The sequence below is a fragment of the Thunnus maccoyii genome, chromosome 16, assembly GCF_910596095.1.
Source record: "Thunnus maccoyii chromosome 16, fThuMac1.1, whole genome shotgun sequence".
In the NCBI taxonomy this organism is placed as follows: Eukaryota; Metazoa; Chordata; class Actinopteri; order Scombriformes; family Scombridae; genus Thunnus; species Thunnus maccoyii.
In genome coordinates, this window is record NC_056548.1 from 3,816,418 (window position 1) to 3,830,934 (window position 14,517).

General features: G+C 39.3%; 1 long non-coding RNA gene across 1 annotated transcript; it reads left to right on the forward strand.

Moving 5' to 3' along the window:
* The first annotated feature begins 12,776 nt into the window (after nucleotides 1–12,776).
* Nucleotides 12,777–13,331, forward strand: LOC121881241. The gene is made up of 2 exons (XR_006091728.1): nucleotides 12,777–12,857; nucleotides 12,934–13,331. It is a non-coding gene; the product is annotated as an uncharacterized LOC121881241 (long non-coding RNA).
* Nucleotides 13,332–14,517: the final 1,186 nt, after the last annotated feature.

The following is a 14,517-nucleotide window of genomic DNA, read 5'->3' on the forward strand; positions in this document are numbered from 1 at the left end:
TTCACCCTCTCATGCTAGCTTGGACCGAAGCTAACACTAGCTTACTGGGAACACCGAGTGCTGCACACTTGGGCTAACGTTAGCTACTTTAGCTAAATTATGCTAACATGGCAGGTATTGTTATTACGTAACATTAAACTTACTGACATATTGCAACAATAGTTTAGAGATTGAGACCATAATGACTCACTGAAAAAAATGATTGACTAGCATCTAGTGGCCGTTGGTGGCACTTTAAGGTATTTCTGCATCGGCTTCAAGTCATGGTGGTTTCTGTCTGGAGTCAACATAACATTTGTCAGGAAACAAGGAGTACAGGTGGATCAGAACAGGGATTCTGAGGATCAGAAGCCATAAGGATTTGTAGTGTTGCCTCATTGCAACATTACAAGTAAAAAAAAGGGACATATATACTGAATCTGGTTTAAGAGAGTTTTGTCCACCTCAGTCTGCTGTGTTGCAGCGCTGCTCACCTTTACAACAGCCTACAGTGGCGGCATTTTGTGCATATATGCAAATGAAACTCTGAGTGTATGAATTCTGATGCCCTGGTTGGCAAAACTCTAACTGTCTCTCTCATTGGCAATTGGCACTTCAGCCGGCACTGACTCTCCCTTTTCCCAATTAAAATGATAAATGCTGCAGGTGGAAGATCAAAGCAGCTGTCACTAATTAACATTCATTCTGTGAGTAACTTTGAAGCAGGCCAAACTTAATTTGCTGCTCTTGAGTGTGCATGACTGTACACAACCAAAGATAATTTGTGAGGTGAGGTGTTTCTGTTAGTTCAAACAACTCCACCGGAGTGAGACATCTTCTCTCTGAAGGATTTTTGCGTCAGATCAATTTCAGGAGTAACGTTCTCCAGTTAAACTTTATAAAGCTGATAAGTTTAATACTTTTAAATCAAGACCTTCAGTATTTGGATTAAGTAGCTTGTGAAAAATGTGTTCCAAAGTCAGAAGGCTACACCTGTTACTTCTATGTGTCAGATACATATTAAATGAACATTACATATCTTCTGCTGCAATGTAAATATAAGTATCTGGATCAGGATCAGCAGATACCCATAATTAAAGGACTCAGATCGGAATCAGGACCAGAATAACTTAATTGGGACTCACATTGAAGCAGTAAAGTTAAACTTTTGACCTGATCGATGGTTTAAGTGTCTTGACCTACAATTTTAATGGAAACCTGCTGGCCAGTATTTAAATATTTAAGTGTTTGAATATAATATGGTAACACAAAGTGGATGTAACATTGAATCGTTGTTTTATACTCCTCATTTTATTTTTTTTATTTACTTGCTTTTTGCTATTTTAATTACTCATTTTTTCCTTTATTATTACTTACCATATTGTTGAGGAGTAGCGACAGTATTAAACGAACTGGACGGTATATTTTCTCTAATAGCAGAACAAACAACTGCACTTGATATCGATGCTACACCATCACGGCTCATCTCTGCACGCTGTAGTCTGATTACATACATCATACGTTTCATTGCTCTGATTGGTTGAAGGTCTATCCAGTTGTGTCCAGAGGCATTTTGGTCTGTGCCCGTTGATAACGCCCCTTGAAGGTCAAAAATGAACCGAGAGGTTCCAGACTGATTTGCATTTGCGAATCGGTCTGTCAATGTCAGGCTAAACAGCTGTTGTTGAGCTTGCTAGTTTGGTTTCATGGTCCAGAATGTGACACTGAAATAAAATGTGATGTAACGAAATCAAAGGTGAATGACGAAAAAATCCCATTACACAATAAAAACAAGACATTTTGAAATATAAAAACTAATGAAATAAACTACAAAAATGTTATGAAAATAAGATTCACTAGCAAGAACCACATCACAGCAATATGTCGTTTAAAGGTTTAATGGAATACAGGAGTTATTGAATGTTGAGAACAGATGAACGGATGTGGGCGAGGTAGAGGCTGGTCTGGGAGAACGTATTGAAGACCGGGCGGAGGAAGACTCAGTGTGGGGGTTTCCGTCTCAGGCATATATATCCACCCGAGCTGATCAATAGCCCCCGGACAGTGCCTAGAATGAGACATGGGAGAGGTATGCATCGAATTGAATAGGAAGGAAGGGATGAGGTAGGAGGATGGAAGGATGAAGGGAAGGGAAAGGGAGCGTGGGTCGAGAAATCTTAGACAAACAGGGTAGGACGGGTTGACCTAGTATAAATTGGCAGGTGATTAGAGGTGTGTGTGACTGATTGCATTTTTCTGTTTGACGTGAAACATGCATCTGTGGTTTTTCCAGTGAACAGTTCTCCTGAAAACCACAACTATTTAACCTCAAATCAAACTCAATCACACACACACACACACATGCACACAGACACGTACCTCGTCCAGCACACATAAAAAATACACATGTTCACACACCCTCCAACATACCTTCACACAAATACACAAATCTGACACCAGCACACACCCATCTACACAGAAATTAAGTGCAGAATGCATTTTACAAAACAGCTGAAGTTCCATTTTAATAATTGTTAATACAGTTCACTGTGGATAAACTATATTACATTGATTAGTATTGTGCTATGTATCGTAATATTATTATAATAAGATTATTGTATAATGTACTAGAGACTATCTAGCCTCTATCACCTGTGATGTCATCCACAAACTCTCTATTGTCCAATCAGAGAAGGCTTTTTTTCTTTTCTTTTCTTCACCATTTTACCCACATTTTGTGTTTTTTTCTTTATGCTTTTAAAACTTGCCCATTGTTATTTTCTTTTCATTTTATCTTGATTTGTATTGTATGTAGTTTGTGTTCAATATGGACCCCGGGAAGTGTAGCTGTTGCCTAGTATAATGGCTAACGGGGATCCTAAGAAACTTAACTTCATTCACACGCCCACACACACAAACACAGATGGCTGTGCACAGAGCAGGTGAGCAGGTGTTTGGTGGTTGGCTCTGAGCTGAGGTTAGTGTGCGAGCAGCAGCAGCAGCAGGTGCAACCGCTCTAACTGTGTGTCTGATAACACTGGAGCCATGATGGTTTACTGCCTTTATCACCAGCAGCAAGGAGGAGGACTGACACACCTGTCTGTCTTTCTGTCCTTCTCTCTTTTTCTGAATGTAATGATATGCAGGCTGGCTATTTGACTACATTTCCAAGGGAAATATTGTACTTTCTACTCCACTACATTTATTTGACAGCTTTAGTTATTTTTCAGATGAAGATTTGACACAATGGATAATATAACAAGCTTTTAAAATACAACACATTGTTAAAGATGAAACCAGTGGTTTCCAACCTTTTTGGCTTTTGACGTCTTACAAAAAACAGTGTGTAGTCGGGGTCACATTTCACATGTCTATGAGTTGTTAACAGCTCCACCAAATAGTGATTTTTCCCTCTAAACTTCTCACATGCTTTCATTTCAATAAATGTTCAAATGATCCAATATTTCAACAAAAATCAAAGATTAGAGAAAAAGTCCCAAAAACTGAAAACAGATTTGTGTATCAGAACTTTGTTTTTTCTTCTTTCCTCTCCCATTAATCATCTCACCACCCCTCAGATTTATCTGCTGACCCTTTGGAGGGGCCCGACCCCTAGGTTGGGAACCACTGGACTAAACTAGCTAACTGTATATAAAGTAGTGTAAACTAGCTCCACCTCCAGCAGCTACAACAGTAACATGCTGCTCTAACACTGATGCTTCACTATTAATAATCTAATGATGTCATATATAATAATATATCAGTCAGAGGGACCAAACCACTACTTTTACTGCAATACTTTAACTACATCAAGCTCATAATACTTATGTACTTTACATATGTAGGATTTTTCATGCAGGACTTTTACTTGTAAAGTAAAAGTACCAATACAATAGTGTAAAAATACTCCATAACACTGTTGTATTGGTACTTTTAGTAGGATTTTTCATGCAGGACTTTTACCAAAGTAAAGGATTTGATTACTTCTTCTACAACTGATGACAAGTTGTTCTGGTAACTCAGTAATACAGTCTACAGTCAAATCTATACTGTTTGCTCTGGTCTGAATCAGTGGATCAGTTGGCGAACTCAGTTTGGTTTCTTTTCATGCAGGTGAGAACACTCTCTTCTCTCATTGGTCATATGTGTCTGGGGGGGTGGGAGCAAGAACATAAACACAGGAAGGAGGTCCTGAATAAGGTCCTCAGGCTAAATGCAAGGTACTTTGTTGTTAGTCCAGGTCGGACCTCCTTTCATTCTCTGGCTAACTGGTAGCAACTGCTGATTTCACACATCCCAGCATGCAAAGCACACCTGGCTACAGGAGCTGTTTAGCTTAAAGTTGCAGCCTCGTAGTCGGGTCAGATAGAGGTCAGATCACGTTCCCACCACAAACAAACCGCTCCAGAGTTTGGCGGTTGTTTTGGTTCTCACTTTATATGGAGTATTATTGCTGATTGGACCAATGACGAAAACCAACCAAAGACCAATTCCATCGGACTAAACAAAGCAGGTTTGAAAATGTCATAAAAGAAAACTCTTTCCCTAAGTGAACTTAAAGGCATCTAAGTAAATGGGGGTCAGTTTGCAGTCGTGTGAAGCTGCGAGGATGAGAATCAGCACCTCCAAGTCTGAGAAGAAGGAGTCCAGGTTAATTTTGTTGCCAACATTCTTTGCATTCATTTTTGTTTTTGTTTAGCACCTATTAAACTGTCCTGACCCCACTTACTATCTTTTATTTCAGCACAAACACAGCTATAAATCTTACTTATCATTTTGTTTCCTAGCTTGCAGTCTTCTTCTTCCCTGACTTGACCTGTAAAGGATTAAATACTCCCAAAAATACTTTGAGTCATTGTGTTATCTGCTGAAACAAAGCAGATTCAAGCTTTTTACCAGACAATATTGATTTTTTTAAGAGCTGATCTCATGTTGAAAGTAAAAATCTGCATCTACCAAGTGACCCAGAGGCAGATCTCTTAACTTATCACTTGCAGGTTGGTGGCAACCAAAGGCTCTGATTTCAGCTCTAAAACCTCCTTAACAAGGCCAGAAACACAAAGCAGGTCCCTGTCATCTTACATGACAGCATATGGGCCCCGGGTTCCCAGACCCAGCTGCATGTAAACATCTCATTAAGCTCTGCAGCCATAAAAGGAAGGAACAAAACGGCCACCCCCCCCTCCCCTCCCCCACCCACCTCCTCCCCACAGACGTCTGAGATTGCTGGCTGTAGGTGCTGCAGGTCCTGTGAAGCTCCAGGTAATCACTGCAAATTAATACCTGCGTAAGCTCAAGGGGCTTTCTGTGAACTGTGGAGGAAAAAGGCTTTTAAAAAACAGGAATGTTTTGAGGCGCCCACCTGTATCCTGCATACCTGAGAGGTCAGATCAGTGAGCATGTGGATGTGGATCAAACTCTGTCTAATCCTAAACGTTTTATGAGTGTAGGACTTAACACATGAACACACTACACACAAAGAGATGTGCAAACACTCACTCAGACAAAAGACATCTCTCTGCGCTTTTCAAAGCAGGTTTGGGTGTCTTGACGGGTCAAAGGGTCAACAGACAGGGGGCGGACAGATCAGGACTTCGGTCTTAGTGACCCGTTGAGTGTCTCCGTGCTGGGATCTCTGAGAGAAGGAGAGTTTGTGGAGGAGGTTTAAGAGTGTCAGATGTTCACCTTTACAACCCGAACCACCCTTAAAGAAATTCACTTGGAGGACTTGGACTAACACCTGATTCAGTGTAATTTTGCCAAAACTGTAGGTTGCATTGTCTTTCCTACAAAACACATTAATCAATTGAAAAATAGTTGTATATGGTGTAATTTTTAATTTTACTGTAAACTACACTGGACCAGAATCACATAAAAACCTTAAAATACTGAAATAATACCTGTGAATGTCAGCAGTGAGCGGTGAGTTTTAAAAAATATTGTTGATCCAGTCCAATCCTCCTTACAATCTTGTTTTGTAAGTCAAGTACCCTCATATCTGAGGTGTCTGTCTTTTATCTACATGTGGCCTTTGTGTGGTTCATCTGATGGTCTTCGGCTGTGGCAGCAGATAATGGAAGAAAACCACCACTTTCCCTGTGTGTTATCCACACGATGTTCTGCGGTGTGAGTGTGAATGAACATATTTTTTTTGATGAAAAGATGAAGATGTGGGTTACCTCACAAGTGAAAAAAAAAAAGTTCCTTGTGGGTTGTTATTCAAAGCTACCATATATAGTTTTAAAAATGGATAGAGGTTGATGCTCAGGAGTTGTTAATCTGTAGGCGTGTTTTATTTAATTAACTCAAAATGGATTTTTTCTTAAATATTTAAGAAAAAGTAGAAGCGCCACAAAGTCTAATTTGTTTTAAACATCAGATTTAATTACATAATTTAATTTTACATCAGATGTAATTGCAGTTTTCAGTAAATAAAGTCGTCTTGTTGTGAGCTCAGAAAATGATTACAGTCATAAAACACAAAGAGACAAATGGGGAGAAAATGCAAAGTGATTTCCAGTCCTTAAAAAAAAGAAAAATGGTTTAAAATGAAGCGTGTTTATGCTGCAGGTGGTATTTTTAAAATATGATATTCACATAAATTGGTGTATTATTTATTTTAAAATCAGATTTTTATGTTTTAATTTAATTTTAACTATTTTTTGTTCAATAAAAACTGAAGAAAAACTCCTCTAGAATCTGAGGAAACTCTCCAATCTTTGTCAGTTTTGAAAACTTCTTACAGAATGTCAAAAGTCATTTTGTTAGCAAGCTAAAACAAGACAGATTCAAGAAATTTACCCGACAATACATATATTTTATGAGCTGATCTCACGTTGAATATAGAATAATCTGCATCTGCAAAGTGACTAGTACATACAGCCATGACATAAATGTAAAACAAAATATATACTTTTCAAAAAGAAACTACTGTACTTAGCCTCAGCAGTGAGTTACTGCACTCAGCAGAAGCAGCAACATCTAAAAACAGCCTAATATAGACAGACTTCCTGATCTGAAGAATGCCATTCAGTCTAAACATGTTAGTTTTTCTGACAAAGACTTGCATTGGCCTTTATTTTGCTTTGATTTTTTTTTTTTTTCCCTTTTTTTTTCTTCTCTTCTTTGCACAACATCCTCGGTGGGAGGTGAACTGGGATGCGGGAGAGGCTTCACTCTCACCACCATCACCACAACCACGACCAGGAGCGACAAGTGTGTGCTTGACTGCATATTTGTGGAGGTGGGCATGTTTGCCTTGGCTCACACGAATATTTTTGGTTAAGTATAGTAAAGTAGGTGATGCCCTGCACTGGTTGAATTTACAGCAAATTAACCCCTTTTATAGAGAGGCTCTTGTGGAACACTAAAGGAACACACAAATCTTCCGTTTTCACTGTAAATATACATTGTTGACCTCATTATCTTTAAGATAATCTCCTTTTTAGATTTTTCTTTTTATCAAAAAGAAATGGGAGGGGTTTAGAAACTTGGCGCCCTGTTGCAGTGAGTGCTGAATGCCAGTTACAGTTCATTGTATTGTATTTAGTATGAAAAAAAAAAAAAAAATCAGGGCAATGCTCACATCTAAATTATGATTCATTACATCGACTGTCGGATCAGGCTGCATTCAAGTGACAGCATGGAGGGGAAAAATACATATTGTCTCAGAGCAACAGCGCTGTATACGTCTGCGTTTACATGCCTAGTGGTAAATGATTGAGGTGTCCTTTCAAGGCGAAACACACCATTGTTTTCATAACAATCCACAATCTGACGCAGGAAGTGATACACAGGACACAAATACAATGACCAGCGTGGCTGCCGGTTCGCGACAACAGAATGGCGGCTCCACGAAGCAGTGGGAAAATGTTCCAGTACGCTCTCTGGAGCACCCGAACACTCACGAACACGTACAATACGGACGGAGAAAAGACATAAAAAAAGGAGCCACACAGACAAAGATACTGTACATAAAGAAATCACTTATCAAACTTTGTGGCCTTCATACAAAGAGAACAGATGGATTAAAACTCATGCATGCACTGAGTCATGGCTTTTGAACCAATAACTCATTCTGCTGGCACTGAAAAATAACAAGATGTCAATACCGAGATGATTTAAAACTTCAGAGATAAACATCATAAGTGCTGTAGCAAATCTAAAGACTTGAAGCTTTGGAGCGGATCCAAGCATGAGGCCACTTCTCCTCAAAACACTTGACGCTCTCCTCTGTCCAACCTTCCTCCTGAACTTGGACTTGATCCGGCTCCCGTCTTATAAAAAGAGAAACACTTTTCCTGTCTGCTCTTTATTTCTTTATTTAGCTTTTCTCTATTATTTGTAAAGGACATGGGAACAATTAGCTGGTAATCTAGGAGGTTGCATTGCTTACTAGAATTTGGCTGCTGTAATTATGTAAAGTGTATTATAAATTATGGATGCAGGACAGTCAGGGTCGTTTGAGGTGTTGAACTTTGCACCTGTTCTAGTAGCCCTTAGCAGTGAACCCAAGGACTTACCTGATTTGGTCTGATACAGTATTAAATTAGAAAAAAAAATGTATAAAATGATAGCTTACAGACTTCTTAGATCACTGCTGAAGAGAAGATGGAGTTTAATGCTTCATTAAGGAAACTATAAAAGAAAGAAGGGTCATTACGTCACTGTGTAGCGCGTGAACGCACATTGGTGCCACACTTGAAAGCTTTCGGCGCAGTTAGCGTAGTAGTTATCAATCTGGGTGATGGAGGCACCGTTTTCAATGTACATGTCGTTTGATTTATATGTTAATTCAATAATTTATTTGCATGCAAGTTATGTTAATGTTAAGCTAGATTTATAACAGACCGGAGCTTCTTATGCAGATGTGATTGAGGTCAATAACAGACTAACGTTAGCTTAACTGAATTAACGCTGAGCCCGTTAGCTAACGTTATGTAACGTAATCTACAGCAGCGCATCAGACAAATGGAATCACAGCCCAGGTTTTGATTTTATCACGGCAGAGATTGCTTTATTCATAATTACGATGCATTATTTTCTGATGTTCATTGTTAAAAGTTTCTGATAGCCATGAAATATATGCCTTTGTTGTTTTATAGCTAAGGGTTAGTTTATAGCCAACCAATGCACAACTTATAATCAGAGGAGGTTTGTAAAAGTGTCATTTGAATACATGATATTCCCATAACATTAGCTATTATTAGCCCTGTCAATCATCATAAAGCAGGGAATAAAGGGAAGAGAGAAGGAATGAAGAATACAGATTTTGTTAATGATATTTATTTATCCTAAATCAATATTTTCAAGGGACACTACGCATTCTGTGTAGACACTGTGTAAGAGGTTGGGGACAAAATCAGCAATACATCTGTACTGTAAGTTCAGCTGAAGCTAAAACGAGGCTTCAGCAGCCTCAATTAGTCAAATCCATTTGTGTCGAGGACCTCGAAACTTAAATTTATTCCTGATACAGCTTTGGAAATCAATCATTGGTGTTGCTCTCATATTTATTGTCCCACAAAATCTTTCTCCTTTTCCCGTTACAATAATGCACAAATGGAAAGGTAAAGAGAATTGGCATTCTAAAATTAAGACGATTTGAATGTTATGACTTCAGTATATGTAGCTTTGTTAGCTCTCTCACTTGTATTTTTCACAGATTACTTTCCTTTGGACATTTTAGGGTATATACAGAAGTGTATCCTGAAGAAAAAGGTATGTATGAAGTATATTGGGGGAAGAATTTGTACATTTGGTCTGTCCACCACTGGTTAAGATTGATGGATTGGTGAATGGATGGACGGTTGGATAATCAGACGGCAGTGACAGGTAGGTGGTTTTGGCCTTGAGGCTTTTGAGTCAAACCAACCACATCGACCCGCTTAGAGCTGTTCCATCATCAGACCAGCACTCAGACTGACCCTCCATCGGTCTTCCTCCATTACCGCACACTCTCTGTTCTTTGTTTACTGCCAACACAGATAAGAAGCCTTTTCAAACGCTTATTTTGTTTATTTGTCTTTTCTCTTTTGTCTTTTTTTCCTCTTTGGATAATAGGATCTCCAGCTTTGAGGGCACTTTGTTGCAGGATTCTCGGTTTAATCTCTGTGAAACTCGATGCTGCAGTTTCTCTCATACTTGTATGAGAGTATAAGTGGGAAAGTGTTTAGTGTTTGCACTTAAAGTGTGTGTGTTTGGGATGAGAAAACCAAAGTGTCTTTGTTCCTTTGAGGAGGCCTGTCTTAACGACTTAAAAATTTCTGTGCTGCTCTCATGCCTGTGATACCAACAGAATTTAATTTAATTGAGCATTAACAAATTTTCTACTGAGATGAGATAATTTTTTAAATTTTTTTAAAAAATACACTGGTTTAGTAATTTTCTTGAATCGTGTCTGCATTACTGTTTTTTTTTCACATTTTCACATTTTTTTCACATTGCTAGAAAATTTTGAAAAAATTCCCTAAATGTCCTTGCAGATTGTCTCACTATTAGATTTCAAATCAATATCTATTTAGATGGTTGTCAAGGTGCAAAAGTATGCAAGTTGTTATTCATATCAAGTGACTAGCACAGAGCTCTTGACATGGCCTTGACACCACAGAGCTGCACTGATTATGCTGAAAGAAAAAAGAAAAGAGAGGAAGGCAATCTGATAGGAATGCCGCTGGAATTCCCCGGAATCTCCCCCCTTCCCTCCCTCCACTTTCCCCCCATCACTGTTCATGAATCCATAAGGAGTTTTAACGTGCAGCACAATGGACAAGGGGAGCTATTCTGCGACCATAATGCAAGGAAATGTTACCTCAGTGCAAAAAATGTCAGGACTATAGAGGCCCCCGGTCCTAGAAACAATTAGTGAGGAAACTGAGGCAGGTGCCCACCTCCTGTGAAAATATCCTACTGCGACGTGCAGAGGGAAGGGCTGGGTGTGTCGCTGCCGGCAGCAGCAGCGGCGGCAAGGCAGAGGAGCAATTAAACCATGAAGTAAGAACTGCTTTACACCACAAATTATTGTACTAAATACAACACTGTGTATCATAAAAGACAGACACACATGCAAAGAAACATGGATGCATGCACAAGAATATTGTTCATAGTTTCAGCAGTTTGTTGTGCAAATTACTATACTCTGCATCTCTCACAGTTTATGCAAATGCAGCAGACACTAGCTGCCACTCAATGGTGGAAGACCAATCTGACAAATTTCCACAGTGCAACAATTCTAGCTCTGCATGCAGATTTATAATCCAGTATTACATTTGTATTGGTATCTAAATGTATCCAAAGTATTAATGCAGAATCTCAATGTGTAACCTGTATATAAGTTAAAGGGTAAGAGAAGCTAAAGCTAAAGCTAAAGGGATAGCATATAAGGTTGTACATATATTCTATTTCACCCCTAGTAAATTAAAAAGGATGAGTCTTTCAGAAAATGATTTATGTTGGAAATGTAATGAAAAGAAAGGGACCTTAATACATATTCTATGGAACTGTACGGTTGTCCATCCACTGTGGGAAGAAATCTTAAAGGCTACTGAAGAGGGACTGGGCTTTCCTATTCCTAAAACACCCAAACTTCGTCTCCTAAATGATAAAACAGGACTTAAAGATATTAATAAAAAGCAGTTTCAAGTGTTAAATCTGGGTATACTCACAACATTGAGACTAATCCTGAGGCATCGGAAAAGCCCTAAAGCTCCCACTTTCATTGGATGGATTGGATAGCATATTTAAAAATGCAACAGAGGCAACAAGTGTAGAGGTCTTGGCCTCTTGGCTACATAGACTGTGACACAGGGGATCAGGGGCACTGATGCATTATAAAAACTGGATACTGGACTCCAAGATGGCGCCTTTTCAATCGAATGAAAATTTCTCACCTTGCACATGTGCCAAAAAAGTTTCTCGCTTCCACGTTGTGCGGTCCACTGAATATCGGCCCTTTGACTTTACATCGAGATGATGTCACAAATTTTACAAATATAAAACCTTCATGGATTGAAAATTCATATTACACAGAGTAATAACTGACCTTATTTGCAGTTTGAGGTGTCCTGCTGTTTTATAAACGTCTCTGTTATATTGGTGGTCTATGGGGAAAATGCTTTTTGGGCTGCAGGGGATTTTTTCCACTGCAATACCACAAATGGCCACTAGGAGAAATTGGCAGTAAAGCTCTATATACATCCATGGTCAGGAGACGTGGACCCACCACCGCTCAGTGTAGCATGAATAGCGATGTTGAGCTAGTAGAGCTAAGAAAAAGCTCTGAATATAGCACATTTAGTTATTGGCGGATCCATGTGTTGTGTTTACTGCCACAGAAAAGGAATAAATCTCTTGTTCATGTGTGACATTGTCTCTCTGCAGTCTCTTATCAGGCTTGCTAACCCTACCAGCAGCTCAATGTGAGAGGCACAAACCAAAGCTACAGTTAGCCAATGTTCTGATATTTATACTTGTTCAGGGCTTAAATTAAATCTTTCTGAGACGTTATTTAACTTCAGATTAATTAGTTTTAGACCACAGAGTCTCAGACTGAGGTAATCAAGGACTAGTCAGATCATCTTTTGGAATCCCATTTAGATTAACGATGTGCATGTGGCGCTAAGGTGAGGATGCTATAAAAACCTGGGGTGGAATATTTCCACATAAGCATTAAGCAGAGTGTGGAACTGGAGTTAGACACCTGACCCAACCAAAGAATGAACAAAGGCAAAAGAAAATTTTCAATTTCAGTGAAATTGAAAAGACCTTCTTAAAGCAAATTGTGTTAATGTAACCTAAATAACAGAAAAGAAGAAGAAGAACGCATGGATGAATTCAACTCAAATGAAAAAGTAACCAATCGGAAACTCCAACAACTTCAGGTAAGATTGTTTATGGTTGGCCCAATTTTACTAACAAGTCACTTTGACATGTATGTTTTCTTATCTAACATAACAGGGTGGGACCTAACTGTATAGCACATACACAGAAATGTGACATAAACACTGGGGCATGTTCTCCCCATGCCTGTTGGTGCCCTGTGCTCAGGTGGGCTATCTCATGAGGGGCCTCTCTGTGTGGAGTTTGCATGTTCTCCCTGTGCTCACATGGGTTTCCTCTATATAACATCAAAAGAACTCCAATTGAAAACATGCAGAACGCTCTCCTGTCATGTCCCTGACCACGACTGGACATTTGGAATTGGTCTCTCTGGAGGAAGGACAGCAAGGATGGGAAAATGTAGAAGACACATTTCTCTGCCACCATTCCCCCTGCATGCATGTGTCTGGTGTTACTGCTCCCACATGCGTGTATGTGTGTTGTGTGTGTGACACCAATAAAGACCAACCATCATGTAGAGGTCCTGTTCTTAAAAAAAAAATCATACAGAACTGCTAGTACAATGTCTATATTGTTAGTAAGACCAGAGACAGATGAGCTGAGGGGCTTGTTGACTGGGATTATTGAAAGCCAGCAACCCTTGGAAGGTATCCCAGATCATGACCATTTGGACAGTTCAGCTGGGGGACCATTCCATTTGGTAGGGCTCATTCATTTAGCAAGTGCTATCCCACTCAATATATAACGTTAGTCATCACTTGCACTCTCATAATACAAATGATGTAATGACCTTGACTCTTGAGCTCTTCTCAAATCTAATACTAGAATTATTTTCTAGAAAAGGATGAAAACCAGCCCATGACATCTCTAGTAGCAGCCAGTGTCTCTAACCCAGGCAGCAGGACAAGGCGAAAAAATGCTGAACATTCGAGAGAAACTTGCCATAGAATTGCATGAGTGTGAATTAAATTTAAAAGAAGAACGTGAGGTCAAAGATGAAAATCCTTCATGTTGAGTTGTCTATGAAAGAGACGGAGAAAGAGATGAAGTGGCAGCACTTTTGTTACCAGTCCAACAACAATTTATTAGAAGGATAAACCCCTTAAGATGAACAATCTCGTTGTCAAAGGGGTCCTTAACACAAATATACAGAAATGCAGTACATAAAGCAAAACAACACAGATGAATTCATGCCAATCATTTATGTATCACATCAAGATACATTTGATATGAGAAATGCTGCAAAGCAAAAGTATCTCTGTAAACGAGTCCATTTCTGTCATTGGTTTCCTCAGCCATTGGAACATGTGAATCATTGTCATCTTCAGTATGAGGGTCTGGGCAACCATGCTGCAATGCTGTTGCAATAATGACAAGGCAGAATGGTCTTGGTTCGAAAAGCAATGCGTTTCTGAGACACTGGAAACAATTCTTCCATATACCAAACATGCGATCTACTCGCCCTCTGGTGTGGATATGAGCTTGGTTGTAGCGCTGTTGCTCAAGTCTGACTGGATGAAGATGGGGGATGAACAAGAAATTTGTCTGTGCATACCCGCTGTCACTGTCAGGAGTTTGGAAAATCCTTGAGTCATGAGTTGAACCAATGTGCAACAATGTTGGAGAACTGCATAGTAGGAGTGCACAGACCTTGTACATTTATTGAATACCAGTTTTTACGATTCCTGAACTCCTCAGCAT